Raw genomic sequence first — 26,003 nt, 5'->3', positions numbered from 1 at the left:
CCCCTAGTATGTTTTAACATTACCAATCCCCGAAAGCCGGGAAATTGGGAAGTGTCATGGAGTAACCAAACCATGACCTTTTCATATAGAGCAGATAGAATGCCGACAGATACAGAGCTTGTACGCCACATAGCCAGTAGAGGAAAATCTTTCCGGTATAGGTATACCTTAGGAAATAGGATTACGAGAGTTGGAGAGGTATCACCAGGATACTGTGCACATATCGTACAACCTGATACGTGTACTAAGCAGATGGAAGAATTAGGGTTAGGAGAGTTCACATGGAAAATGTGTAACATGGTAATGACATATTCAGTCCCATATGTTCTCCCCGATGATGCATATTTCACATGCGGGAGAAAGGCGTATGAGCGGCTTGCCCCAAACTCAGAAGGATTGTGTTATATTGGAAAAGTACTACCTGAGGTAATGAGTCTAAGGAGTGAGGAAACTGTAATTCCAATGGACTTGATTTATGACCCAACGGTAGAAACAATGATGTGATGAAAATGCGATTTCTACGGTCCGTTTCTTTCACCTGTTTTTCCGTTTTCTCCAAGGTAAAAAGACCCACTTGGACGAGGAGTTTGATGATCCTGTATACAGACAACGGATGGATTAAAGAAGAAGTTTTGACAACCTGATACACAGATTTTTGATGAACTATGCCATGGATCCCCAGTTTCCCTAGAAATTTTAAAATTACGCTAGCCCAACACTTTTGTAAATCTATGGACATTGACAGCTTTTGCTCACACCTTATGGGCAAAAGCACAAAGAAGACTGCATTCAACAGACACCAAACAAGACCTCAATTGACGAATGTTCATTTACCTGACATAGAATACCACCGCATTTACCGTAATTATGTCTTTTCTTCATTTCTACAACCCTCAGGTAATGACACACATAGTCGATAGGGAATACAGGCACAGATATCAGCAATCACATATCACCCCCATTCATGTATCATCAACTAAAATGTGCTCCCCCATTTTGTTACAACCAAAGCTGAAAAGAGCTCGGTAAAGTTTGACAGCCCATCCACAGACCCGTACCACGGGATAAGAAGGAATTCAAATGTATACTTCGCAATACCTCGAAGCTTGATTTAAAACACGTACGGCACGATGATACATGACCCCCAAGCACGGATTCATACACACATGCTTCTGCTATCTCACTAGGTCATACCCTTTTTCTACCTTCTCCTCTCCTCCCCTACCCAACCATGTAAATGTATTAACCCCTGACATATATTTTTCTCTTTTTGAAATGTTTTAGGAAGTGGCAGTTATTGGTGACTGCCAAAGGGTGGACTGTCAAAGTCAAAAATATTACATAGAGAGAACATACAAACCACACACACATTTAAGTCGATATACTTGCAAATATGCGCAGCGAGCACAGCAATATATGGAAACACACGCATTTGCTCGGACATGGCACGGAGATGGATTCGGCGCTTGTTTCATACAGTACATGGTTATAATAATGTCAAGCACCAGACATCATGGAGATTTAGAATTGGCTGATGAATTGATGTCATGAATATGTATTATCTGAACAGAACCAGATGCGCCCATCATGTTTGGTATTGAAGCAAGCAGAATGATGTGTGGGTTAGTTTGATGCTGGTTGTGAAGTTGTGGGACATTGCAGCGGATAGATATGATTATATGTATAAAAGCTGAGATCACTTTGTTGAGAACAATGGATGATCAAGCCAACCTTTTACTAAGATTTTCAGGGCTGAACCTGATTTACATATACAAAGGAGAGAGAGAGACCCCTCCCCTAGGAACAGACACACAGGAGGATAGTTCCTGTCTGGGGGGGTTGGGGGTCAGTTTTTGCAGGTGGCCTCAGAGAACAGATGTAATGAAGCTACACTCAGAACAAAGCTCCCAGAAGCATGGCTGGATCATCACCAGGCACCAAAGGCTAAGTATTGAATTCACATGGCTAGATAAGGAAATATAGACAGATTGCTTTCTGGTTTAAATAGGATATTGTAACTTGGTTGTGTGATTGTTGGGTGTTTGTGTGATAGATCTGGGAATCTGTGATGGTAGCTGGGACATTAGACAACCTGTAGCATAGCATTTGTGGTATTTGTTTGCCTATGGTGATTTAAAATAGATTGTGCTGGTTAGTTATAATATATCTTGTTAATCATAAATACCACCATGCAGTTACGTTTGAACATGTGCTGGTAGCAATGGCAGGCTGAGATGTGTGGTTACATTGTGATCTGGTCTTGTGATGAATATGCTCTGGTTATTGAGATACTGAAGTTGTTTGGAATGTGAAAGTGAATAAGATGGTTCTAGGAAGTTGGATTGAAATTGTGAAAGGTGATTTAGATGGTTTGGAATTGTAAAATCAGAACATATGCATTGTTCTGAGGCTTGGACATTTTGGAATAAAATGGAGTCTTGTGTCTTCTGATATGTGATTGTGGTGTAGTAGAGAGTGCCATGTGTTTGGACCTGCAAATCTAAAATGGCTGCTGCCGGGTATTTTCCCCTCCCCCTTTCAACCATGTGGTGCAGTCTTTGGTATCATGGGAGCTTTAATAAAATGGAGTCTAGCTTCTGTCCCATGCGGTATTGTAGGGTTAGGGACTGCCAGTATGGGTAAGGTCAAGTATTTTCTCCACAAAGATTCTCAGCATTGAATAACTGCGCAGCGATTGTTCCTCACATGTGTAAGCTTCACTGCAACCATATTGATCTTCTTGTTATTGTGAGCCAATCTCTCTCTCTCTTCTCCTCTTTCTCTCTTATTTTCTCTTAAATAGTAATTGTATTATATTTCCTGTGTAGTTATCTGGTTAGGTAGTCTATGTTATATTGTAGTGTATGATTTGTATTTGTATTAATTCTTTTGCAAGTATATCATTCATAATATATATATTAGGCATTGGACCCTGAGCACGGTATCTGTGTATTTCTTATAGTGTTAAGTATTCTCAGAGCGTCGGTGACGCTCGAACAGCTTTAAAGGTAATAAGGTTATTCTGTGTTGCATTTACACTCTACCACTACACAGAGGTTTACAGTATAAGTACATTCCTTAAGGTATAGTTAAGGGAGTACCCTTGCGGTACTTTTTGCGCCAATTGCGTACTGTGTTCTTTAACCTTTAACGTGTTTTTAATAAGATAAATATTTAGCTTTGTTAGATGGGGGCTCTGGTCCGGGATATCACGATCTTAATGATGCACTGTACATTACAAACGCGGCTGTAATTGACCGGCTAATGATGGACATCTCGCAAAATGCTGAAAAAAAAAAAAAAAACATCCACGTTAATGTATTGTGGTATCAGTAAGATGCTGATAGGAAATTTTAAGGGACAAGGCGTTTCTCATAATATTTAAGATGCTAAAATGTATTTTTATTGTCGCAAAACCAGGTTCAAATGGATCATATCGTGTTTGATTAAGATTAGATTGTTTATCTGTTTAAGTAGGTTTAAAAGTACATTTAAAAGTTACTTTGGGAGCTAGCATGGTGATTTTCTTTATGGCAGGAGAGGCCGCATGGTCTGTCCACCATTTTGTGTGACCCTCATGGAGGTGGAAGGGGGAGGAGCAGCGGCCATTTTGGGAAGGTCAAATTTTTTATTTTATTTTTTTGAACGGCTGATTTTCAGTTGACTCAGGAAATAATCAGCCATCCATTGTCAAAAAGAAATCATCATTTAATGAGTTTTTTAATGCATTTATTTAATCTATATCATAGTCAATCATAAGTAATAGTGATTGGTACTTATATGTAAAATCTATATGCGTGTGCTTACATCAATGTATGTTATTAGATTAAATTTAGAATTGCATTTTCATCTGTGTACTTTCACATATCTCACCTTCCTGTTTGCCATTTGAATTGATAAACGTGCTAAGAGAGATTTGTCGCTATTTAAATAGTTAAAGTGTAAAAGTAATACATTAAGGGGTAAATTGTAAGACACACGCACAGCTTTACCTGAGATACAAGGAAAGACCTGTGTGGTGCTTGGTAGATGATTACAGTTAAAGATCATCTACATTGATAAACATGCTAATTGTATTTTTGTGGCCAGCGTACACGTGTCTCTAACAAAAGACTGAGACTCGCGAACGCAACACAAAGGCCGACGCACGCAGCGTATATTACGCAACGGAGCGTACGGGTACGCCCACGTAACTCAAATCACAAGTGTTAATTTTTTGCAACGCGGTAAATAACGCAAGGCGATAAATCGCGCAAATCTATTCTAACATTCGAAATTTAAATTAACAGATCCTTCTCCTAATTGGTAACACATCTGGTCTAAAGAGAAATTTCTGCGCAGAAATAGAAATAGAAACAAAAGTGTATATGTGGTGAGTGAGTGTTTGTTTTTACAATTTTTGAGGTTGAACCACAAGAAAAGTCGAGTTCTCGTGAGGTACATGCGTGTAAGTGACGTACATGGTGGCTAGGGAGGCATCCCTGGTTAAAACATACAATTTGAGCATTAGAGTGTAGCAGACCAGGAGGTCATACTGTAACAGACCAGGAGGTCATAGCAGACTAGCAGGTTTAGGTACAGCAGACAAGGAAGTCCGCTATACAGTCCACAGGCACAACACCAAAAAAGGGTTGGTGCAACACCCATATAGGCCATACAAGCTCTGGCTGAAGGAATTCGCAGCCGTAATTTTCGATTCCACTGGTCGCTCCGTACATAAGATTAGTTGCTTATGTGCTGAACGATTGTACCGCACGTAATTGTGTGCATTAGTAAACCTGACCGGTACTATTTGTGTACGAAGGTCATAAACGCTATTTGTACATTCTAACGTGATTTGTGTAATTTTTTTTATTTTAAGGGAGGTTCGCTGCTCACTCAGGAACTATCCAACAACCAATAGTTACTGGAAAGAGTAAGTGTTCTTCGGATCACCCTCACAGGTTCCAGTAAATAGAGGTTCAGGTCGCAGGGGCCCTGGGTCGAGTACGCCAGCACCATATCGGTGTGATCAGGTCGTATTGGTCGGCGTGGGCGAGTGAGTGGGGTACTCGGTAATCCGCCACCGTCAGCCTATTTTGAACATTTTGGTTTGCGTAAGGGTTGGCTGAATAAAGCAACACCTTCGAACTATGGGGGCCACTTGTTCAGGTAGGGGGCGATCAACCTCGGTTCGGGTTGATTCAGTGAACCGACCAGTCGGGTCGGCAAGGTATGTAATGTGTGAGAAATACGGAAGTCACACAGAAGCTTTATGTGATGAATGGGAGAGAATGACAGTACATGACGGGGAGAAATTCCCAAGAGTAGGTAGCTTCAGCACAGAAGTGTTAACGAATTTAAGGAGAAGGATATGTCTCATTAAATCAGCAAAGAGACGAATCAAGCATTATGATTGTTTGCAGTTATGGCAACAGGAAAGTGAAATGCAAAGAAATGTAACTTACATACCTAACTTTCATCTTGAGAGGAGAGACATGGCAATGGAGAGGATTATGGTTGCAGAGAAATGGCACAAGGTTGTATGATAAAAACGCACTTAGTAACTGTCTTAAGAATGAAAGTGTAAAATGTAACAATGTTTATGAAAATGAAAGTGTAAAAAAAATTACAAATGTTAACTTGTGCAAGTCGCACCCCATGTCAAACTTCCCTCAGGAATACGAACAAGAAAGTGAACCCAACACGATGTCGGCACCTCTTCCAGCAGCCATCACACAAGACATCCAGGTGGACGCGACCAAATCGGTAAAGGCAATAATCAAACCCCCTAACGGAGGGTCAGGTGAGGTCGTGTCCACAGGTACGTACAATGTTTTATATCACGCACAAACAAATGTACCCCATATTGTAAGACCAAAACAAGGTGATGTAATTGAGTTTAGTCCTGTCAGGGTGATCACAGTCACCAATGGGAAGACTGACGATCAGGGAATCATTCCCGTCGAGGACAGTGCAATGCGCCATCCCTGGTCCCGGACAGAATTGAGATCAATCATGTCTGATTTCCCAGATCCTAGGAAAGATCTAAGTGTATGATCAAAGATTCACAGAAGGTATATCAACGCCCTAGACAACGACATAATCATGGTATCCAAGGAATCAGGGAGGTACAGGGAAAGCGGTTGATGGTGATGAGCACCCGAGCGTTTGAGGAGGCAGCAAATCAACCAAAACCTCAGGTCACTGACACTTGGAAGAAGCCCCGGGTTTGTTATCTTTGTAAAGGAGAAGGGCGTTATGCCAGCAGCTGTAATAACCCACATAAAGTCAGACCCCCTAGACCCAGAAATGAGCAAAATTAAAACACACACAATTATAAACAGGGACCATATAGGAAGAATTTTGGGCCACACCCATGATATGTGGTCAGGAAAGGTGATCATTAGAACTGATGGTAAGCTTGAGGTAACGGTTAATAAATTGGGAGGTCATTCGCTGAAGACACAGGAATGACCAGGTGAAACGTTGTAAATGTATCTGAAATGTTTCTTTTTCTCTCTCCCCATCTCTGACGAATATTGGTAGGATTCAAACATTGCATATATACTTGGTCTTTGCAGAAGTCTACCAAACCCCAGCATGACCAATCCGCATCAATGTATTCTGGCCAGATACAGACAATGGAATATGGAAGTGCTGGGGGGGAGGGACTGCGCAAGGAAACCATTAGACATGTAGATATGACAGCCTGATGATCTGACAATGTTTTAAAATGTTTGAAAAATGTTTTTTTTCTCTTTTCCTATTGATGGCTATTGTTGATTTAAGTAATATACACATGCATATAAATTGTTCTCTCTCTTTGTTTTTTTTTGCTGTTGTTGTTTTCTCTCTCTTCTCACTCATGCTTTCATGTTTTAAAGATGGTATGTCACCCATCAGTTAGACAAATGGTAATGCAAGATTTTTGCTCCTTACAGAAAGATCGCTGGTTTGGAGGGAATATTGCATCACCAGAATGTTCGTTTGGAAGACTGAGAGACAGCACCTTTGAGAAGACAGCAGAACAAGAAGAACAACAAGACGAGAGAACTAATTATCGTAACAAGTTTCTCTCCCCCTCAAACTGATTTTCTGTACCCCATTACAAATTTCTTCTTTTCTCCTCCTGTAAGATGGACTTGCCCCGAGAGACTGTGATATGGATTTTCCTGTTGACCATGACGTTGACCCGAGCAGTCTGTTTCGGTGAGAGTACCAGTGAGGTCGAGAAAGGATCCAGAAAGGTTCCAATGACTAAGACGGAGGTGTAAATTTCCAATAGCAACACAAGCACCGAGCAAAGGCGAGTACCGGAAACGATCTAACAGCCATGTTATTTGTAAACATTGTTAGCTGAAAAGAAAACTGTATCTGTAGGCTCTGTAACAATGTAGTTGAGGATGGGTGCATTAAGAAATGCCAATCCAGTTTTAATATCCACATGGACCGGCATCCATTGAGTGACTATCACTCCTTAGTGGGTAGTGTGTTAAATAAGACAGATTGTTGGGTATGCTCTCAAGTACCTCAAGGTCATAGCAAATCAGGGCTAGTACCATTTCCTTTAACGGTAGGGGAGGTACTTGAGCTAAAGGGTGGGAGACCGGTGGACAGGAGGTTTAATATCTCTAGTCCTCCTAGTTTGAAGCTCCACCAATATCATGTGGATAGACCCCTAGTATGTTTTAACATTACCAATCCCCGAAAGCCGGGAAATTGGGAAGTGTCATGGAGTAACCAAACCATGACCTTTTCATATAGAGCAGATAGAATGCCGACAGATACAGAGCTTGTACGCCACATAGCCAGTAGAGGAAAATCTTTCCGGTATAGGTATACCTTAGGAAATAGGATTACGAGAGTTGGAGAGGTATCACCAGGATACTGTGCACATATCGTACAACCTGATACGTGTACTAAGCAGATGGAAGAATTAGGGTTAGGAGAGTTCACATGGAAAATGTGTAACATGGTAATGACATATTCAGTCCCATATGTTCTCCCCGATGATGCATATTTCACATGCGGGAGAAAGGCGTATGAGCGGCTTGCCCCAAACTCAGAAGGATTGTGTTATATTGGAAAAGTACTACCTGAGGTAATGAGTCTAAGGAGTGAGGAAACTGTAATTCCAATGGACTTGATTTATGACCCAACGGTAGAAACAATGATGTGATGAAAATGCGATTTCTACGGTCCGTTTCTTTCACCTGTTTTTCCGTTTTCTCCAAGGTAAAAAGACCCACTTGGACGAGGAGTTTGATGATCCTGTATACAGACAACGGATGGATTAAAGAAGAAGTTTTGACAACCTGATACACAGATTTTTGATGAACTATGCCATGGATCCCCAGTTTCCCTAGAAATTTTAAAATTACGCTAGCCCAACACTTTTGTAAATCTATGGACATTGACAGCTTTTGCTCGCACCTTATGGGCAAAAGCACAAAGAAGACTGCATTCAACAGACACCAAACAAGACCTCAATCGACGAATGTTCATTTACCTGACATAGAATACCACCGCATTTACCGTAATTATGTCTTTTCTTCATTTCTACAACCCTCAGGTAATGACACACATAGTCGATAGGGAATACAGGCACAGATATCAGCAATCACATATCACCCCCATTCATGTATCATCAACTAAAATGTGCTCCCCCATTTTGTTACAACCAAAGCTGAAAAGAGCTCGGTAAAGTTTGACAGCCCATCCACAGACCCGTACCACGGGATAAGAAGGAATTCAAATGTATACTTCGCAATACCTCGAAGCTTGATTTAAAACACGTACGGCACGATGATACATGACCCCCAAGCACGGATTCATACACACATGCTTCTGCTATCTCACTAGGTCATACCCTTTTTCTACCTTCTCCTCTCCTCCCCTACCCAACCATGTAAATGTATTAACCCCTGACATATATTTTTCTCTTTTTGAAATGTTTTAGGAAGTGGCAGTTATTGGTGACTGCCAAAGGGTGGACTGTCAAAGTCAAAAATATTACATAGAGAGAACATACAAACCACACACACATTTAAGTCGATATACTTGCAAATATGCGCAGCGAGCACAGCAATATATGGAAACACACGCATTTGCTCGGACATGGCACGGAGATGGATTCGGCGCTTGTTTCATACAGTACATGGTTATAATAATGTCAAGCACCAGACATCATGGAGATTTAGAATTGGCTGATGAATTGATGTCATGAATATGTATTATCTGAACAGAACCAGATGCGCCCATCATGTTTGGTATTGAAGCAAGCAGAATGATGTGTGGGTTAGTTTGATGCTGGTTGTGAAGTTGTGGGACATTGCAGCGGATAGATATGATTATATGTATAAAAGCTGAGATCACTTTGTTGAGAACAATGGATGATCAAGCCAACCTTTTACTAAGATTTTCAGGGCTGAACCTGATTAACATATACAAAGGAGAGAGAGAGACCCCTCTCCTAGGAACAGACACACAGGAGGATAGTTCCTGTCTGGGGGGGTTGGGGGTCAGTTTTTGCAGGTGGCCTCAGAGAACAGATGTAATGAAGCTACACTCAGAACAAAGCTCCCAGAAGCATGGCTGGATCATCACCAGGCACCAAAGGCTAAGTATTGAATTCACATGGCTAGATAAGGAAATATAGACAGATTGCTTTCTGGTTTAAATAGGATATTGTAACTTGGTTGTGTGATTGTTGGGTGTTTGTGTGATAGATCTGGGAATCTGTGATGGTAGCTGGGACATTAGACAACCTGTAGCATAGAATTTGTGGTATTTGTTTGCCTATGGTGATTTAAAATAGATTGTGCTGGTTAGTTATAATATATCTTGTTAATCATAAATACCACCATGCAGTTACGTTTGAACATGTGCTGGTAGCAATGGCAGGCTGAGATGTGTGGTTACATTGTGATCTGGTCTTGTGATGAATATGCTCTGGTTATTGAGATACTGAAGTTGTTTGGAATGTGAAAGTGAATAAGATGGTTCTAGGAAGTTGGATTGAAATTGTGAAAGGTGATTTAGATGGTTTGGAATTGTAAAATCAGAACATATGCATTGTTCTGAGGCTTGGACATTTTGGAATAAAATGGAGTCTTGTGTCTTCTGCTATGTGATTGTGGTGTAGTAGAGAGTGCCATGTGTTTGGACCTGCAAATCTAAAATGGCTGCTGCCGGGTATTTTCCCCTCCCCCTTTCAACCATGTGGTGCAGTCTTTGGAATCATGGGAGCTTTAATAAAATGGAGTCTAGCTTCTGTCCCATGCGGTAATGTAGGGTTAGGGACTGCCAGTATGGGTAAGGTCAAGTATTTTCTCCACAAAGATTCTCAGCATTGAATAACTGCGCAGCGATTGTTCCTCACATGTGTAAGCTTCACTGCAACCATATTGATCTTCTTGTTATTGTGAGCCAATCTCTCTCTCTCTTCTCCTCTTTCTCTCTTATTTTCTCTTAAATAGTAATTGTATTATATTTCCTGTGTAGTTATCTGGTTAGGTAGTCTATGTTATATTGTAGTGTATGATTTGTATTTGTATTAATTCTTTTGCAAGTATATCATTCATAATATATATATTAGGCGTTGGACCCTGAGCACGGTATCTGTGTATTTCTTATAGTGTTAAGTATTCTCAGAGAGTCGGTGACGCTCGAACAGCTTTAAAGGTAATAAGGTTATTCTGTGTTGCATTTACACTCTACCACTACACAGAGGTTTACAGTATAAGTACATTCCTTAAGGTATAGTTAAGGGAGTACCCTTGCGGTACTTTTTGCGCCAATTGCGTACTGTGTTCTTTAACCTTTAACGTGTTTTTAATAAGATAAATATTTAGCTTTGTTAGGGAAGAAACTGAAACTAAGATTGCAAGCCAGGCCTAATCTTCCAACATCAGTGCCTGTCCTCATAAATGATCTACAGAAAGAATGGGCACAAATTCCCACAGAAAGACTCCAAAATCTTGTGGAAGACCTTCCAAGAAGAGTGGGAGCTGTTATAGCTACAAAAGGGGGACCAACGCCATGTTAAAGTATATGTATTTGATTACAATGTCATTACAGTCCCTCTTGGTGTAATGGTCACACATCCGAATACTTATGTCCATATAGTGTGTGTGTGTGTGTGTGTGTGTGTGTGTGTGTGTGTGTGTGTGTGTTTGTATAGATAGATAGGTCGATAGATAGATAGATAGATTCCTCGCAGCGGTCCGGCACTCTCACCCCGCCTGGGTCATGGCTCAGGTGCCTTCCTTAAGGAGTATGGATCCTTCTATAACCAAAGGAAAGGAGGCGGCACTCAGAGACTCGGTAAGTAGGTGAAAACACAGCCCATGTATTTATTCAACATTTCGAGGGTCGTACCCCCGTCTTCAGGAAACACAATACACATGTGACACACAGTGAACAAACTTAAATAACTCACCCTTCCGGGTCCCGCACTTCCGGTCACGTCTCCCATCCGTCACAGGAAGCTACGTCACCACGCAGCCCGGCGGCGCCCTGCAGCGGCAGTTGGCATGGAAACATACAATTAACTCCATGGCAACGGTGTAAACAGCACTTAGTGAAATATAAAAACAGAGAAAAGCCATGTTACATCACAGTAGAATTATGCCGTGCTATACCAGTAGCGCAAATTTGAAGGACCTGTTGGTCAAAAATGATGTTACAAGCTTAAAAAACACACCGACCATTACAAATTTCCTTAGTCGTAAGCCGGGGTGCTATAAGTGCCTCGGATGCACAACCTGTAGCTTCATGTTGACCGGGGACTATATTTCTCATCCCCATACCAGGAAAAAGGTTTCTATCAGGTGGCCATTAACATGTAGTTCAATATATGTAATTTATGTATTGGTTTGCCCGTGCAGCCTTTACTACATAGGAAAAACGCAATGCCAATTCAAGGAAAGGATGGCCCAACATAGATCGGCCATCCGGGCAGCGTTGCAATCAGGGAACAGTGAACAACCTGTGGCACGCCATTTTGCCCTCACTAGACACACACTGTCCTCTCTACGATATAAAATTGTGGACCAGGTCCCAGCCTCCCTACGTGGAGGAAATTGAGCTAAAAAGCTCCTACAACTGGAATCACGCTGGATCTATAAACTAGACACCATCAACACTAGGGGTTTGAATGATAATCTATGTTTGAGTTGTTTTCTTTAATAGGGTGTCTTTACTGTTAGATTCACAGATCAAAAGGGTATCATCTAGACCAAACATACAATAGCAGCTTTATTTAAGATGCGGCTAGGACATTTAGTATTGAGCCAGATATGTATATATAAAAAATCTTTTTCATTTTTCATCTTGATTATGAGGTTCCCTTTGGATCTCTAGTTTTAAAATGTAATATTTGATAAGTGCATTTATATGTGTTGTCACAGTGCTTTTTATTACACTATGCTTCACACTTGGCAGTGTTACCGAGTGTGTCTTAAAGGTGTTCACAGTCACATTACACTGAATCGCTAGATGCTTTCCCTGTATGATCGGATTTTTATCACTAACTTATGTAGTCCTGCAAGCGTTTGGGTAGCAGGCTTTTCTCTGTTTTTATATTTCACTAAGTGCTGTTTACACCGTTGCCATGGAGTTAATTGTATGTTTCCATGCCAATAGCCGCTGCAGGGCGCCGCCGGGCTGCGTGGTGACGTAGCTTCCTGTGACAGGTGGGAGACGTGACCGGAAGTGCGGGACCCGGAGTCGCGGGCGGCGCCTTCGCTCCGGAGGCTGGCGTTCTATGGAGGGTTGAGTTATTTAAGTTTGTTCACTGTGTGTCACATTTGTATTGTGTTTCCCGAAGACGAGGGTACGACCCTCGAAACGTTGAATAAATACACGGGCTGTGTTTTCACCTACTTACCGAGTCTCTGAGTGCCGCCTCCTTTCCGTGGTTATATATATACACCAAATATTGATTTGATTTAGCTTTCTCTTCTGTTCATTTACTCACTCAGCAATTTGGTTAATTGATTAAAAATTCTATTTTTGAAAGCATTCTTACTTTGCAGCATGTTTCCCACACCTGTCTTACCACTCAGGATCACATTGCAATATGCAATTTAATCATGGTGATGTATCATGCAGCACAGGCAGGAACAGGGCCTCCGAAAGGAGCCCGCCTCTGCGATGTGCTGGGAGGGTTGCCGGGTGGCCTGCGCATGTGCGGTTATCTCTGACAGCATAAGCATGGTAGCCATTTCTGGAGAGGGTTCCAGGGGAACCCTTCGCCATCTACAATTACAATGTGTAGTCCATAGGCTACAATGGGCTACTGCCAGTTACGTCACAAGGCGGGTGCGGGGGGTGCGGCCTGCACCCAGGTGTGACGCCTGGAAGGGGTGCCACCAATCTGTGGGCTCCTCCGCAGTGACATGAGCCAGGTGATGCAGTGTGAAAGTCTGCTACAGCACCCGGCTCCTGTCATAGAAGAGGAGCCGACAGCGCAGCAGACAGTCTCCGTAGGCAGCCCAGTACAGCCCAGCATTTTCGGAGATGCTGGGCACTCCCCCGCGAGGCCATGTCCCCTTTATTTGCGGGTACGCCCCTTTTTTTGCCGCGAACGCGCCGACATATCAAGGGTGTGCACCGGGTGTCACCACTCCCGGTGACGCCTCTGGCTACTGCCAATCTCAGATGGCGGTAGCTGCAGGGGACAATATCGGGAATCATTGCTTCAACACTGATTGGTTGCCATGGTGCCGTGGGCAACTTCTACACCCCAAAAACATAACTGTAACATGTGAGTGACTTTATGTAGAAGACAAAGGGCGAGATTCAAATGTATTTGTGGCCGGCAGCCATTAGATGGCGCCCAACTGAGCTACTCAAATGTGCTCCGTTCAGGCACGATTTTAACACATTTCAGCTCGCAGTGTAAAAAATTTGGTACATTTGTAGAGCCGTAAATTTGAGACATCTTAATGTAAGTAAATATTAATCCATGGTTTTTGGCGTCACCCGAGGAGCACCCATAGCAGATACGGTAAAAAGTGACAGGACCATTTTTGTAGGTTATTAAATTCTATACACTGGAGGTGCAAACCAAATTTTTATCCGATTATCCGTTTGGGCGTTATCGTGCCCGCAACGCAAGACACGCACCGGTATTGACGTCATTATGTCATCACCCTTTTCATCCCCTTCAGGGAGGTTTATTAAAATTTGCATTTATATATATATATATATATATATATAGATCTATCTATCTATCTATATACAGTATATATATATATATATATATATATAAATATATATATACCTCCCAACTGTCCCGATTTTCGTGGGACAGTCCCGTTTGTTGGGGACTGTCCCGCTGTCCCACCCGCGGGCCACATTGTCCCGCGGTGGAAGGGGGGGCAGTTGGGAGGCTCATGCACTCGCTGCCCTGCTTAGCAGAGCAGCGGCGATAATTGCACAGCGCTCTCTCTCGTGCTTTTTTCAATTCTGATAGAGTGTAACCTCTCTCTGAGAATTTCAATACCATCTCGTCTAATTGTAACTCACGTGTATCAGGGTCAGAGTTATTTCTGCATACCCTGAGTAATTGTGAGTAAGGCAGGCTACGGATCATGGCTTTGGGATGGGAGCTCTCTGCCCGGAGGAGGGTGTTCCTATCAGTGGGTTTCTTGTATAAGGATGTACCTATCTTACCATCTTTCAACTGGATCTGCACATCCAAATAAATCTCAATTTTACTGGAAATCCAAGTAAGCTTAGTGGGACTATCTGAGTTGATTTGTCCATTGACAACCTCAACCAATCTCTGTATGTCGTCTTTCCAGAAAATTAGGAGGTCATCAATGTAGCGAAAATAAATCAACATTGCTTCTGCAATTCTAACATCTTCAAAAAACAGGCCTCTCTCCACCTCCCACATGTAACAATTAGCAAATGACGGGGCCACAGGGGAACCCATCGAGCAACCTGTTAGCTGTTTATAAAACCTCCCATTAAACAAAAAGAAATTGTGTGTTAACGTGAAAGCCAACAAATCAATGAAAAAATCTGGACAGACATAGAGCCTATTTCCCGTGATCAGTTGTCTGACAGCCTCCAACTCCGCCTCATGGGGAATGCATGTATAGAGGCTGGTGACATCAAGAGTCACCATGGACGTCTCACTGGAAACAGGTCCTAAAAGTGCCAATCTATCTAACAACATTCTGGTATCCTTTAAATAAGAAAAGGTGTCCTGGATGCATGGCTGCAAGTAGGTGTCAAGAAACACTGCTATTGGTTCGCACAGAGACCCCCGGGCAGAGATAATAGGTCTCCCGGAGGCCTCCGTGCGTCCTTATGAATCTTAGGCAGTGTATAAAATAGCGGCACCACTGGCCATTTCGTGGACAATTTGTCACAAATTACCTGTGATATCAACCCCTCACTCATGACTTGTTTCAATAGTGTATCTAGCTCAAGCTTAAAACCGGAGGTGGGGTCCTGATCCAAGAGACAATAAGTACTACTATCACTAAGTAACCTATCACATTCTGTGATGTATGAAGACGTATCCTGAATAACAATCGAACCCCCCCCCCCCTTGTTCGCGACTCTCAAAATGATGTCAGTCCTGTGTTGTAAGTCCCTCAATGCTTGTCGTTCTTCGCGGGAGAGGTTATGCCTCACAACAGGCTCATTGATCTTAATGGCATTCTCCATTAACCTATGGAAAGTTTTAAGTGTGGCGTTTTTTGACTGTGGATCAAACCTGGATCGATTACCAAGTTTAGAAATACGACTAGGAAGTGAAGGTTTAGAGTCTGTAGTGGATTGTTTGGAAAAATGTTCCTTAATCTTCATGAACGTGCCAATTTGAACGAGTCCACCTTCCACTTGAATTGATCCACGTAATTGGTGGGAATAAACGTGAGTCCCTTACTCAGGAGTTGTTGTTCAGGACCTTTGAGGACATACGAGGATAAATTAAAGATTAGGTGGTTCTGTGTTTGGGTGGCCTACCTACTGTTCTGCCTCCGCGTTTGGCCTCCCCGTCTCGTTTTCCTCGTCCCCGGGTGGAGGCCCCTGCCCGGGTGTTTACCCAAAAAGGGGTCACGGCATGTCTTGCCTCGACTCCTGCTCCCGCCACTTCATCGTTGTCATTTGCTGAGGTACTTGAAAAATGAAATCTCTGTGGTCTTCTCTGACCAACTGCTCCTCGGCCTCTTCCTCGGGGCTGATTTGATTGACTTAACCAGGTGTATACCCGGTGTTGTGCATAGTCAGTGACCACCTTTCTGTGTTTTTCTTATTTGTACTTCAGCAATTCATTTTTATAATCATCCAATTGTGTTTGTAATTTGGACATCCAATCTGTGGATTTATCAGTCATCATAGTTGCAAGATGTTCCTTTTCAAACTCGCTGATCTTCTCAGTTGTTAACCTAAGCTCCCTGGTGGACTCCTCAATAACCAATTAGATTAGATCCATGGAGCATTTATTGAGTATTGAGATCCAGCGTTTACAGAAGGTGGTGTTGTATCTACCTATAGTTGGTATATTATGTACCCTGAACCCTCGGGGTATTTGTTTGGCCAGGTAGTAGTCAGATAGAGTTCTACTATGGTAAAGAAAGTCCATCTCCCTTTTCTTGAGTTTAAACATTTCACGGTAGATATCAGCACTTGAATCGATAAGGTCATCAGACAATGCCGTGTCTTTGTGTAGAATTTTTTTCAGCATCCACGTCTGAAAAGCTAAGAGTCTCATAGTTGTCACATTCAATTAAAAATGATGAGAAATCGCCTTCACCCTCAGAGGCTGTCATCCTGTGCACCGGCTGTCCTCAAGTCGTGGGTATGGTGGCCAATCCCGGGATCGGGATCGGCGGGATCCCGGGATTTAGGGCCAAAAATGGCCGGGATTCAATCCCGGGATTGGAAGCTCCAATCCCGGGGATTGAGGGATCAGCGTTGAGCGTCCACAGGACGCTCAGACGCTGCCCGGCTTCCTCCTTCCGGGTCCCCAGCGCAGCATGATAGGTCACGCTGCGCTGTCAGCTGCTGCTGGGAGCCGCCAGCAGCGTTCAAAAGATGTTCCCCTCATGCCCGCCCCTGGTATATGGTGAGTTATATGTGCGGGGCGGGGTGGGGCGAGGGGGCGGCCACCTAGTTAAAAGCCAATCCCGGGTATCCCGGGAATCCTGGGATTGGCCATTTTTCAATCCCGATACCCGGGATTGAAAAAATGGCCAGGGACTGGCTTCCCTATTCGTGGGTGAGCCACACCGAACCTAAAGTGTCTGTGTCAATAAAGTGCAAACACCGTGCAAATAAAGTGCTGAATGTGCATAATTTTAAAAAGTCTTAAGAGGGAGGAAGGTAATCCAAATGGAGGGTGCCCAGGGCTGGCTCAACGATATTACCCACCGCGGCGGAGTGTGGAACCATAAATATCCTGTGTATGCCCCGGCACTCCTCTGCTATAGCTTGCTGTGGTGCCCTTCCTTGTGGGCACGCCGACCCACCAACACACTGCAGACAAATGTAGGCGGCACTCACAGGCTTGTAAAGTGATGAAGAACTTCACCCTCATGGGTAAAGTATTTATTGAAACATACAGGTGACGTTTCGGGGACGTATCCCCTTCCTCAGACAATCTGACAGTGCATAGTGACAAACATTAATATCATAAATTGGCACCACTTACCCCCACACAAACGACTCTCAGCTGCGAGGACCACGGAGCTCCCAAGCTTCCCCTGTCCCGCACTTCCGGTCTCGGCGTCACAGCCAGCCAGGAAGTGATGTCATCAGGTTTTCCGGTAACCATGGAGACGCACTGAGAGCTGTAAATACAAAACAGATCGATGTCATGACACTTTAAAAACACCGGGTATACACCTGATTAAGTCAATCAAATCAGCCACGGGGAAGAGGCAGAGGAGCAGTTGGTTAGAGAAGACCACAGAGAGTTCATTTTTCAAGTACCTCAGCAAGTGACAACTATGAAGTAGCAGGAGCAGGAGTCGAGGCAAGACATGCCGTGACCCCTTTTGGGGTAAACACCCGGGCAGGTGCCTCCACCCGGAGACGAGGAAAACGAGACGGGGAGGCCAAACGCGGAGGCAGAACAGTAGGTAGGCCACCCAAACACAGAACCACCTAATCTTTAATTTATCCTCGTATGTCCTCAAAGGTCCTGAACAACAACTCCTGAGTAAGGGACTCACGTTTATTCCCACCAATTACGTGGATCAATTCAAATGGAAGGTGGACTCGTTCAAATTGGCACGTTCACTGAAGATTAAGGAACATTTTTCCAAACACTCCACTACAGACTCTAAACCTTCACTTCCTAGTCGTATTTTTAAACTTGGTAATCGATCCAGGTTTGATCCACAGTCAAAAAACGCCACACTTAAAACTTTCCATAGGTTAATGGAGAATGCCATTAAGATCAATGAGCCTGTTGTGAGGCATAACCTCTCCCGCGAAGAACGACAAGCATTGAGGGACTTACAACACAGGACTGACATCATTTTGAGAGTCGCGAACAAGGGGGGGGGATTCGATTGTTATTCAGGATACGTCTTCATACCTCACAGAATGTGATAGGTTACTTAGTGACAGTAGTACTTATTGTCTCTTGGATCAGGACCCCACCTCCGGTTTTAAGCTTGAGCTAGATACACTATTGAAACAAGCCATGAGTGAGGGGTTGATATCACAGGTAATTTGTGACAAATTGTCCACGAAATGGCCAGTGGTGCCGCTATTTTATACACTGCCTAGGATTCATAAGGACGCACGGAGGCCTCCGGGAGACCTATTATCTCTGCCCGGGGGTCTCTGTGCGAACCAATAGCAGTGTTTCTTGACACCTACTTGCAGCCATGCATCCAGGACACCTTTTCTTATTTAAAGGATACCAGAATGTTGTTAGATAGATTGGCACTTTTAGGACCTGTTTCCAGTGAGACGTCCATGGTGACTCTTGATGTCACCAGCCTCTATACATGCATTCCCCATGAGGCGGGGTTGGAGGCTGTCAGACAACTGATCACGGGAAATAGGCTCTATGTCGGTCCAGATGTCGATTTTTTCATTGATTTGTTGGCGTTCACGTTAACACAATTTCTTTTTGTTTAATGGGAGGTTTTATAAACAGCTAACAGGTTGCTCGATGGGTTCCCCTGTGGCCCCGTCATTTGCTAATTGTTACATGTGGGAGGTGGAGAGAGGCCTGTTTTTTGAAGATGTGAGAATTGCAGAAGCAATATTGATTTATTTTCGCTACATTGACGACCTCCTAATTTTCTGGAAAGACGACATACAGAGATTGGTTGAGGTTGTCAATGGACAAATCAACTCAGATAGTCCCACTAAGCTTACTTGGATTTCCAGTAAAATTGAGATTTATTTGGATGTGCAGATCCAGTTGAAAGATGGTAAGATAGGTACATCCTTATACAAGAAACCCACTGATAGGAACACCCTCCTCCGGGCAGAGAGCTCCCATCCCAAAGCCATGATCCGTAGCCTGCCTTACTCACAATTACTCAGGGTATGCAGAAATAACTCTGACCCTGATACACGTGAGTTACAATTAGACAAGATGGTATTGAAATTCTCAGAGAGAGGTTACACACTATCAGAATTTAAAAAAGCACGAGAGAGAGCGCTGTGCAATTATCAGAAACAGAACAGGCACCAATCCAAAGCTTTGCCCAAAGACACTGTACCATTGGTGACGGAATATAATTCCAGTAGCCCGGGTCTTTCTGAACGAGTCATGGGGATGTGGCAAATGGTCACATCCGATACTGACTTGAAGTGTTTTCAAAACAGCAAACTGATGCCTAGCTATTCCAGGGGCAGAAATTTGAAGGACCTGGTGATCAAAACCGATGTGACTGGTTTTGATGCCAAAAGCACATCTAAGCATTTCCTAAGCAGAAAAAAATGGCTGCTTCAGATGCTTAGGATGCACGACTTGTTCCTTTTTATTGGTTGGTGAAACCTTCCCACATCCACATACTGGCCAACGATTAAAGATCAAGTGGCCATTAAGGTGAACGTCTCGGTTTGTGGTCTACGTGATAGTGTGCCCATGTGGGCTCTATTACGTGGGCAAAACCGAATGCCAATTGAAAGTAAGATTAACCCAACACAGATCTGCGATTCGAGCAGCTCTGAGTGCGGGTACCAGTGAGCAACCCGTGGCACAACATTTTGTAGCATACCAACACAACCTAGCGAGTCTCAGATACAAGGCCATTGACAACGTACCAGCCTCAATACGTGGAGGTGATAGGGGTAAAAAGCTGTTCCAACTAGAATCCAAGTGGATTTTTCGCCTAGATTGCCTAGCCCCTAGGGGGTTAAATGAGTCCTTGGGATTAATTATTTTTTTATGAAGGATGTTGTCATTCTAGATTTCTTAATAGTATCCCAAATCCTTACATATATTTAGGCCCTCCCCTCTGTTAGACCCACCTGTGCCAGGCCATTGTTTACAAATGTTTATTGTTTCTTGGAATAGATTTGCCAGCTCAAGTCGTTTTATCAGGTTTCCTGTTGGGGGTAACACACTGACCGGTTTTAATATTTTATGGAATTTTTGCATTTTGCACATTGTTTGTATGTTTTGCTTTGGCACACTCCAGCTCGTGTTGAGCGCTTTGTGTATGTGTGCCGATTTGTTCACATTTAAATGTTTTTAAAGTGTCATGACATCGATCTGTTTTGTATTTACAGCTCTCAGTGCGTCTCCATGGTTACCGGCAAACCTGATGACGTCACTTCCTGGCCGGCTGTGATGCCGAGACCGGAAGTGCGGGACAGGGGAAGCTTGGGAGCTCCTTGGTCCACGCAGCTGAGAGTCATTTGTGTGGGGGTAAGTGGCGACAATTTAAGATATAAACGTTTGTCACTATGCACTGTCAGATTGTCTGAGGAAGGGGATACGTCCCCGAAACGTCACCTGTATGTTTCAATAAATACTTTACCCGTGAGGGTGAAGTTCTTCATCACTTTACAAGCCTAAATACAGAAAGTCCAGCAGCACCTAGACCAAAAGAAACAATAAAGAAACAGCATGTTACTTTATAGCAAAATTATAAAAACAGCATGTTACTTTATTTTCACAATAGTTGGGATAAAACTCAGAGTATCATTTTAAGTCAAAACGTTGAATCCAATGAAATAGGCAGTACTATGTTTCTTGAACTATGGTATATATTATACTTAATTTAGTTTGGGGAGGTGAAAGTTGATGTGCAGCGTGAAGTGCTGCCCCTGGGCAATGTAGATAGTCACATCCTGCTGTGTCATCACCTAAGTCCATAGGCTGAAAAACCTGTGCATAGGGCATGATAACTTACATTTTTTTCTAGGGCATTTTAGAGGATGAAAGCAAACATTTATTTGGTTGCTATAGATTACAGAAGGGTTTGCCAACCTTGACATCTTATCAAGTACTTCTTAATGCGTGTCAATGGTGTTAATAAATATGTTAATTTCCTGTGCACCAGTATTTCCAGTTTTCTTGTTGGGCTAATATGAGGATCTGTGTGGGTACAAGTGGAAAGTGGCTTCTGTTCTGTCCACTGTTTTTGTCATCCACAGTAATTCATACTTACCTACTTTGCTGTCCCCTTTTCCAGGATTTAGCCGCCAAGAGGGGGCGGCTACAAATTAGCTGGGACGAGCTACAAATTAGGGGCCCCGGATCAGCCGTCACTCCACCCCCACCCCCTCATCTACCAGCAGCAGCTTCTCTCCCCAGACCAGTACATGCTGCTGTGTGCTGAGCTGCACTGGGGCCAGACAGGCTGCTGCATCAGCAACCTCTGCTGTGCGGGGCAGTGGTGTGTGTGTGTGGGGGGGGAGGGGCGGGGGAGGGTGCGAGGGCGATCAGCCTGACCATGTTCCCCCGGATTTGCCACTAGCTGAGGAGCTCACAGCTGCTTTCTGGTACTACAAGTACAGTACGTTTTATCCTTTTTTCTAAGGGTGTGTGGTCACGCCTCCCACATTTAGGTTACGGCCCCCCAAAAGTACCCAAGCCCATCACAGCTCTGTATGCACTGCAGACGACACGCCCATGCTACTCTCACAAGACAGGACAGTTCAATGCGATTGCATTGTCACTGCACAGTTCCCACCCTGAAACGTCTAACAGTCCATTTCACACAAAGTGAGATTTAGAACATATTAGTCTGACTCAGTGGTATATGTATTAAACTGTATAAATATATACACACACATGTAAAAAAAAAAGTCATCTATATTCATGCCGGAAACTGTGTGTAACAGTGTAAATGTGCGCAGTTTCCGGCATGAATATAGATGCCTTTTCACATTTTTTTAAGGGCACAGTTTGTAGGTTTTTTGAGCTGCTGTTAACCCTGTTTTTAGATTTGTTACACATTTTTTTAAAACATTTTGTTCACATGTTTTAGGCACCATGCACTATTAAATGTAATGTGGGTAAAGATCGATGCTTTAGTAAACAATGGTCCGGCCGGTACACTTATTTGACACGGCCTGTGATATCTCCCTAACTACGTTGTTTTGTTATGCAGCGTCACCGTGGTAACGCGGATGGGACCCCGTGACGTAATTTCTGGTGGAAGTGGTCATCCCAGGGGGCGGACGACGGGCCTGGAACGGCGTGGCTGCGGTGGCCAGGCATGTGGAAATCTTTAGGGGGTGTGTGCACCTATATATTGTGTTTTGTTTGCACTACGTGTTATCCTGATGAAGGGGTTAAGAACCCCGAAACGTTGATGTGGTGATGCAGTGTTTGCACTAAAGTCATTTTGCACCAATAAGCCTCTGAGTGCCGCCTCATTTTTGTTGGATTTATATATATAAATCTATATATATATCTACCCCCCCACATGGGCACATGCGCAAACACACACACCCGGAACCACCCTCTGACTAATTCCTGCGTTTGCCCCTGGGTTGAATCTGACTGGTTTCTATGGGCAACATCTCCACATCTACAAACTTGCACGTTAGTAAATATATCCCTCAGTAAGTAGACAGCATGCGCTGTATGCTGAAACTCGTTAGGTGAGAATGAGAAAAGAGATTCATATGACTCAGAATTAGCCCAATGTCTATAGGACAGGATTATTTACCCACTACAGTACAAATGCAAAATGAATATACACCTCTATAACCCCAATGACTGCTGGGTAATGTGCAGCTAAATGGATGTGAGTGTGACATCTTCTCTAAAATGTGTATTTATAGAAAGTGGAAACAAATGCTGTAAGAAGCAAATGTGTACATTTTTGTGAATCTGCGCTAATATATAAGTGTAACACCCTGGGGTTGGCAGGTATGTCTAAGTGGTTGAGAGAGGTCACAGGTGTTGAGTGGCTATGTGACAGACCTTTCCCCTGAAATGTTTCTCTCTATACCTTGTCCTGTAGTACCTTCCTCAGAGAGTAGAATAGTTTGATATGAAACAGGAGTGAGTCAGAAATTCCAACGGGATGTCTTTTTTATTAAGCTTCAATGAACTCTGGAATTAGGATGATGATTGGTTAATTGGCATACAATATTGAATAATCACAAGAAGAATTGGGCATCAAATCCACCACATTGGATAATTCATAAATGCAAAAGACAATCAATTGAATCCCAGATATTGGCAGATTATAATCACAATCTATAATGTGGTAATGAGAATAGTAATGAAAGACACACTTTTCAATAACAATTACTACATTTCTAGCTTTCCCTAGCCAAGGTGTTATGATCTTCATGTCCAAATAACGTTGGAGATCTTGTAGAATTCTGTAGTGCCACAGCATTGCAATGGAGGGATTTGTACACAGATATACAAAGAATCCTGGGTTGTAATAGTTTCAATGTATCTCAGTTTATTAAAAGAAGATGCAGCTAGCAAAGGGATGGTAGTGTCTCCTGACAAATTTAACTCAATTGACAATGGCTGTCTCTTGGTTAAATAAATTCAGTCTCTTTCAGTTATATAATTACATAGTTGATGAGGCTGAAAAAAGACAAAAAGTCCATTGAGTTCAACCTGTATTATAAAATGTTATATCATTTAAATGCTGTAACCTTGGATATTTCTTTCAGTTAGGAATTTATCTAATCAATTTTTAAACTTATTTACTGAGTCCACCATAACTACCTCCTGTCAGGAATCGGCGTTCAGCAGCACTTCACTTACCAGCGCGCTGGTGTGCAGGCCTCCGGAGGTCACAGCCCCAGTCGCGGCTGCATGAATGCACTGTCCGCGAGCGTCATGTTCAGTGTCGCTAAGTACCCCTGAACCGCATCCAGTGTGTGCGGCCTTGTGTGCCGGCACCTGTCCAGCATGGGCGTCGCCATGACACCTGCACTCAGCTGATCTGGACATCCAATCCTGCAATGTGTTTGCACACAGAGCCCAGCAACCAATCACCGCAGAGCAAGGGGTATAAGTTCCAGTCCGTGGCTCAGTCTCATCGCCTCAGACGAGTCACATTCCGTGAACAAGTTCTCCTGGTTCCTGTGTTCCTGTTTCCAGTGGTTTCCTTGTTGTCATTCCGTCATTTGATCTTCAGTCTTCAGTTTTCCAGCTTGCTACGAACTCCAGCCACAGTCAGCCACAAACAACTTGCAGTAAGAGACTTTCTCCAGGTGTTTCTTCATTACTCAGCCTGTGCACTTAATTACCAGCATTGTGCGTTACATTCAGCACTTAATATAACAACTTGCTGTGTTAGAGCCGTCTCCTGCTTGGGCCCTGCTTGGCTTAAAGAACGTGTGCTTCTATAGAGACTGTGTGCTTTTTATTGCTATTCATTATATACCGGAGTTCCGTTTGCTTCTTCTGATTTAATTATTATCATTACCGTTTATATCAACTTTCAAGTTCATCTTCATTACTCATTTGTTACCAGTGACTTTTTGAATACTCATTTCATCGGATTAAGTTCTTATTCATTATTCCTGTCATCAGTTGTACCAGTTACCATTCATACATCATTTCTGTTGTTGCTGACTTCCAAGTCCATCATCAATTGTTTTCATTCATCAGTTTACCAGTTTGTTCAGTTGCTGTGTTACCCCTGTGTGATAATAAATATCAAGCGCACATGCGCAGGGCTTTTCTTCAGCCTCCTTGTTTCCTCTATCACACCTACACTGACCCACTAGTGCCCCCTCTGGGGACAGACAAAACTACAGACCTGACACCTCCTCTGGTAGAGAATTCCAAATCATTACTGCTCTTACTGTGAAGAACCCTTTCCTCTGTTGTGTATGACATTTTTCTCTCTCGTTTCCTGTGTAGCATTTTTTTTAATAAACAGATCATCTGATAAATCCTTGTATTGTTCCTTTATGTATTTATAAATATTAATAACGTCCCCTCTCAGCCACCACTTTTCCAGGGTAAACATATCTAACCTTGTAAGTCTTTCCTCATAATTCAGTGCCTCTAACCCTTTATCCAGTTTGATGGCTCGCCTCTGAACCCTTTCCAGTTCAAAGATATCTTTTTTATAGTGCAGTGGCCAGAACTGTACACGATATTCCAAGTGCGGCCATACCAATGATTTATACAGTGGCAGGATTACACTCTCATCCCTTGTCTCCATTCCCCTGTTTTATGCATGCTAACACCTTATTTGGTCTTGTTGCTGCATTTTGAAATTGCATACTGCTACTAAGTCTTTTATCGATGAGCACACCCAAATTATTATTATTAATATTATTATTATTATTATCCTTTATTTATATGGCACCACAAGGGTTCCGCAGCGCCCAATTACAGAGTACATAAACAAATAATCAAAACAGGAAAACAGCGACTTACAGTTGAAGACAATATAGGACAAGTACAGGCTAAATAAACATAGCTACGTCAGCAGATAACACTGAAATAAGTATCAGGTGGCAGAGGATTGCTGGAGTTGATGCAGTTTATTTATTATTTATTTATTACCAGTTATTTATATAGCGCGCACACATTCCGCAGCGATTTACAGAGAATAATTGTCCATTCACATCAGTCCCTGCTCCAG

The 26,003-nt window shown here is 43.0% G+C and overlaps 1 long non-coding RNA gene across 1 annotated transcript in view; it reads left to right on the top strand.

The window, feature by feature from the left end:
* The window catches only part of LOC134892472 (uncharacterized), a 34,021-nt gene extending 11,278 nt beyond the window's left edge, over positions 1–22,743 (top strand). Inside the window, exons 2-3 of the long non-coding RNA XR_010171572.1 lie at positions 20,707–20,845; positions 22,536–22,743. This is a non-coding gene — a long non-coding RNA (uncharacterized LOC134892472). The remainder of the gene's footprint in view (positions 1–20,706; positions 20,846–22,535) is intronic.
* The last annotated feature ends 3,260 nt before the right edge of the window (positions 22,744–26,003 follow it).

Source organism: Pseudophryne corroboree, chromosome 1 (assembly GCF_028390025.1).
Source record: "Pseudophryne corroboree isolate aPseCor3 chromosome 1, aPseCor3.hap2, whole genome shotgun sequence".
In the NCBI taxonomy this organism is placed as follows: Eukaryota; Metazoa; Chordata; class Amphibia; order Anura; family Myobatrachidae; genus Pseudophryne; species Pseudophryne corroboree.
This window is presented reverse-complemented; position numbering and strand designations above follow the sequence as displayed.